Source organism: Macrobrachium nipponense, chromosome 25 (genome assembly GCF_015104395.2).
Source record: "Macrobrachium nipponense isolate FS-2020 chromosome 25, ASM1510439v2, whole genome shotgun sequence".
Classification (NCBI taxonomy): domain Eukaryota; kingdom Metazoa; phylum Arthropoda; class Malacostraca; order Decapoda; family Palaemonidae; genus Macrobrachium; species Macrobrachium nipponense.
Window position 1 is genome coordinate 22,830,546 of NC_087214.1, and position 6,072 is coordinate 22,836,617.

Here is a 6,072-nt window from a genome sequence, read left to right on the forward strand (position 1 = left end):
TAAAATCAATATTTAAATCCGTTTAATGTTAATGTAGTGTTCTCTTATAACAATACCATTAAAGATATGCTAATTAAGAATAGTCCCGTAACAAATAACAACATCATTTACAAAATTCCTTGTAAGGATTGCCCATCGTTTTACGTTGGTCAGTCTAGTAAAAATTTATGTGTTCGGATTAAGCAGCATATGTATTCAGTTAGAACAGCCCAGACTTCAAATGCACTGTTTATCCATCTGAGTGAAAATCTCATTGTATTAATTGGGGTGATACCTCGGTAATTGCTAGATCTAATGATTATGTTTCAAGAATTTACTGGAATCGGCAATTATACAAATCACTAATAAAAACAACCTAAATCTTAGTCTGGGGAAATGGTAACCATTGGGACCCATATATTTGCTAAGAAATGGTTTATGAAGGACCTCAAAATAAATGAACAACTAATAAATTAGTCCCACATGTATAGTTATTATCTCTTTCTTCATCTCTCTCTCTCTCCTCTCTCTCTCTCTCTCTCTCTCGCTCTCTATCTCTCTCTCTCTCTCTGGTTCGATATTCTCTCTCCCTCTTTCTCTTGCTCGATATATATATATTTATATTTTCTTTCGTCTTTTCATTAATAATAATTTTTTGGGAAAATTTGTGTAAAATTCATGATATTAAATTGTATATGCTCCCGTGTTTTTTTTCAAATGTACTGTTTTCTGGAAGAATCACTTGTTTACTGCGGGTATCCTTCAAGTTGTGGCTAGCCTCTTGAGACTCCTCCTTTCTGTAGAGTGAAAATCGCCCTTATGGCTAATCTGGTAGTGTCAGTTTGTATATTAAGCCTTCTTTTGACTATGTTGTTCTTTGTAAATCAGTTTGCCTCAGTAAAGGGTCCAAACAGGACCGAAAGTACTTGGCTATCTCGCTTTTCATTTTTTCCTTCGTGGCAAAAAAACCTTTATTTATACATAGCATCACGTTTTATATACCTCGTGATCAAGTTATTCATATATATATATATGTGTGTGTGTGTGTGTGTGCGTATGTATGTATGTGTGCGAGATAATGTCAATATGTACACAAGTCATGTAATGCTACCTTTTGTATAATGTGATTGAGTTTTGAATCAAACAGCAAGTTGTGTTTCCCAAGCCGAAGCTGTTATTGGTGCATTATTTATATCGGAACTGTTATGGGGGAAATTTCCACTTGGGGTAATTATCACTGCTTCAGGAACAAACGATGTTACTGCCATAGCCCGGTTAGGAAAGACAAATTGCTGTTTATCACTTAAAGGGCAGTAAATAAAAGGTGGACAACACACACACACACACACAGGCACACGCACACATATATATATATATATATATATGATATATATATATATATATTATATATAATATATATATATACACCCACATATATATATACACGCCCACACATATATATATATATATATATATATAATATATATATATATAGATAATATATATATATATACACACACACACACCACATATATATATATATATATTATATATATATATATATATATATATATATATATATATATATTATATATATATATATAGATAGATAGATAGATAGATAGATAGATAGATATATATATCTATATAGATATATATATATATCATAGATATAGTATATATATATAGATATACCACACACCACACATATATATATATATATATATACATATATACTATATATATATATATATATATATATATATATAGATATAGATGATAGATGATATATAGATAGATATAGATAATAGATATATATAATTTATATTATGATATATATATATATATATATCTATAGATATATAGATATATATCTATATATATATATATATATATATATATATAGATATATATAATATATATATATATATATATATATATATTGGTGTTTTGATGGGCTCCTTCTATTATATATATATATATATATATATATATATATATATATATATATATATATATATATATTATATATATATATATATGACCTGATTTTCGATCATACAAGGGTTCTACCAGTACAATGAAATGCGTAATATAAAATTAACACACGTGTATTTTCCTTAATAGTTACACAGGGCCCTGTTGCTAATAATACGCTACTAATTATATGATTATTATATAGTCGGAAGGTACTCTAAGGCGACACGCGCCGACCACTGTCTTTGAGACGCGCCCTGACCCGTCGACCACTAATTCCCTACTGACTCTTAACTTTTCAAACTGAACTTGTTTGGGTCACAGGTCTAAGCTGATTGGCCTCTTATAATTGAAAGGAACCAATAAGGGTCTTCGATGTATGGCACTCATTTGAATCACCCACGCCACGCCACCAACGATCATATGGGCATTCGATGAATCAGCGATATCTATCTGATCATTACTCTCTCATCACACATACACACAACACTTCTAGTAGAATTTCCGTTACATCTCACGCATGAATTTTCTATGCAGATCAGTTCACCACTCCCCCCCACAAGTTCTGCGTCCCGCAGAACTCAAAACACTATTTTTTTTCTTTATTTATTTATATGCATTTTTCCCTTATTTAGTCTCAATCATTTGTGCACTGTTATTTGAGTACCTTACCGACCGAAATGTTATTAGAAATGTCATTAATAATTCATGCAGAATAAAAACTGAACTTAGCAAGCCAGGTCAAATTGCATGCTTACAATTAGCAATTTACAGTCTGTTCTGAATTCCACGCATCGCATTGTAAGCATGTTCTTTAATGAAAAAGAAATTAGGTGAGAATCAATGAAATAATAAATTTTATATCACCACATTAAACACATTACATTCTTCTTAAAATTGGAGCACAAAAACCTGCAGTTCAAAAAATAATAAAATAAACAGATAGTACAAAAACCTGTAGTTAAAAAAATAATAAAATAAACAGATTACTATCAATCATCAAGACCAAAGAACTTGTAAAAACACAATAAGGAAACAGAAAGTATGATTTGTCTCAGTTTATGCACGAAAAGGTATCAGCACAGAATCAAAATAAAAGATTAAAAAGGAACACGCAGGTTGGTGCAAAGATACGTTTAGAATAATGTTCATACTTCAGAACATGACACCAATATTTGCGACCTTCGTCTGTATGCACGTCGGGCGCACCGTTAATGATCCCTAGACAAGCTTGTATATCATCTTCACTCTCCTCTCCCAGGTAACCAGGCAGTCCCGGAAATGGGGGTACCGGTTTGTTCAGATGCCACATCAGGACATCTTCTCTGACGGGATGCATGTATGATAAGTGGTATTTGCACTGGGCACCGGTCCTAATATGCTTTATCACCGCAGTGTCGTTTTTAATTTCTTTCATGCGGTACGGACCTAGATAGGCGGGCTCAAGTTTATGTTTCTTCGGTTGCAGTCTTTTCAAATAGATTCTGTCCCCTATTTGTATCTTAGATGTTTGTGTGCGGAATCGCTGATCATATTGCGTCTGATACTTTTTCATTTCCCTCAACAAAAGTTTCTGCGTTATCTGAAATACTCTTCTTGGGTTAGGTTACAGAACATCACCCGGTATTGCTCGACACTATATAACGGTAAAGTTCTAGGGTCCATGATCACAGTATATGGCAATGAAGGGTCCTGTCCATACACTAAAAAAAAATACGGGGTATCTCTTATGGAGCTGTTATACGCAGTATTAAGTGCAATTCCCGCCATTTGCAACATCTCTGCCCACTGATTCGGACTGTCTGCCACTAAATATTTCAAAATATTTGTCACTTCTCTATTATGGGATTCAAACTAACCCTTGGGCTGAAGGCCGGGCCGGTAGGATGTGATCGTGAAATGTTCCACATTAAATAATTTTGTCAGCTCTTTTATCACTTCACTAACAAACTCACGCCCATTATCTTATCACTGATTAGAGTACGAGGACAGCTGAATTTTGTTATGAATGAACACAAAGCTCTGGCAACCGATGTTGCGGTCTTATCCACCATTGCGTAGGTGTGTGTATAACGCGTGAACGCATCCACCATCACATATACATATTTGAACTGCCGTCTCCAGGAGGGAAGGGTCCTACGACATCGATATGCACTCTGTTAAATTTAATTGGCTCTACTGGCCACATGCGAGCCTTTGGAATAGAGTGTTTGTGGATTTTCATGGTATTACATATGTGGCACTGGCTGATAAATTTTTGGTAATGTCTGTTCTCATTCCCATCCAAAAAAATGATTCCCGTGCCCTCCTGAGCGGGACCTTTCTATACCTATATGTCCTGCATAAGCACTTACATGTATCATGTGGATGGCTTTCTCTACCAAAGAGGGAGGAAGGACGACGCGAGATCGGATATCGCCCGGTCTCTTCTCATATTTACAAAACAAAATATCTCCTTCAATGAAGAACATACTTCTGGGCACCTTTAGGAAATCGGGAAACTCGTTACTCGCACCCTTCACATAAGCCCTAACCTGCCCGATCCATGCTCGGACTTCTGACCCCTTATCACCTTTCCAACACTCCAACCACACAAATCAATCACACACTCATTTTCACTCCCAGGGCATTCGCTTGCTGACCACCTAGGAGGATCAGCCCTTTCACCAACCCACGACTCGTTTCCCATCTCTCTCTCCCTAACTCTGGAGTTCCTGAGTTATTCCCGTTTTCTACATCGCTGCCACTGACTCATTTAACTGCTTCTTCCGTCGTTGTTCCTCTCTCTTTGCTGCTCGAGTTGTAACTCCCATTATGGCACTTCTGGAGAGGGCATCCGCTACTTTATTTGTTTCCTTGCTATATGTTCGATTCCCACAATATCAAACTCTAACAGCCGTTCTATCCAACGAGCCTGTCGAGTGGTCAAATCCCCTTTCTTGAATAAATCTCTCAATGGGCGATGATCTGTGTTAATTTTGACTTTATGCCCCAATAAAATATAGCGATGTCTCTCCAGCATCCATAGAATAGCCAATGCCTCTCTATCGAAGGTACTGTAATTCTTCTCTGCTCCCTTCAATGCTCGTGATGCAAAACAAATCGGTTTTTCATTTCCTGCATCGTCAACTTGAGAAATCACTCCCCCAATAGCTATACTGCTCGCGTTAGTGGTTACTATAAATGCTCGATCGAACTTTGGATAAGCTAATAGTTCATTACTAGTGAATGAAATCTTTAATTCTTGAAAAGCCATTTCTTCCTCTCGTTCCCAATGAAAATATTTCTGCTTTCTCAATGAATCTAGCGGTCTCGCTATTTTACTGAATCTTTTATGAATTTACGGTAGTAGCCCGCGAGCCCAAGGAAAAAAAACCAACTAGTTACTTCCTTTGCATTCTTCGGTCGGGGGGGGGGGGGGGGGGAGGGAAATTCTCTAATTGCTGCTACTTTATCGGCACAAGGCTTAAGCCTTCAGATGTTACGATGTGCCCCAAAAATTCAACTTCTTGCTGAAAGAATTTACATTTGGTTAGATTAATTTTCATCCCTTGTCGCTTTAGAGCTTCTAAAACTTCAATAATGTTCTTCTTGTGTTCTTCTACTGTAGCCCCGATTTATGATTATGTCATCTAAAATAAACAAACACGCTATGTCCTAATAGCGGAGCTAATACGGACATCATAACACGTGAAAAATGAGCAGGAGCATTCTTTACCCCAAAAGGGAGGTAATTATATTCAAACAATTGATCATTAGCTATGAAGGCTGTCTTTTCCTTGCTACTCTCGTCTATAGGTATTTGATGATACCCTGACTTTAAATCTAAGGTGGTGAAGAATTTACTTTCCCTGACCTTAATCAACAACTCTTCGATAGAGGGCAATGGGAATGCATTGTCTTTTGTGATACTATTCAGCTTTCTATAATCAACACATAGCCTAAGAGAACCATCCTTCTTTTTAACCATCACGATTGGTGAGGCCCAGGGAGATTCACTTTCTCTAATTGTGCCTTGTTCCCTTAATTTATTAATCTCATTCTCTACTTCCCGCTGATAACAAACTGGTATTCTATAAGGCTTAGATCTTATGGGTGGGTGACCCCCGGTTTTCT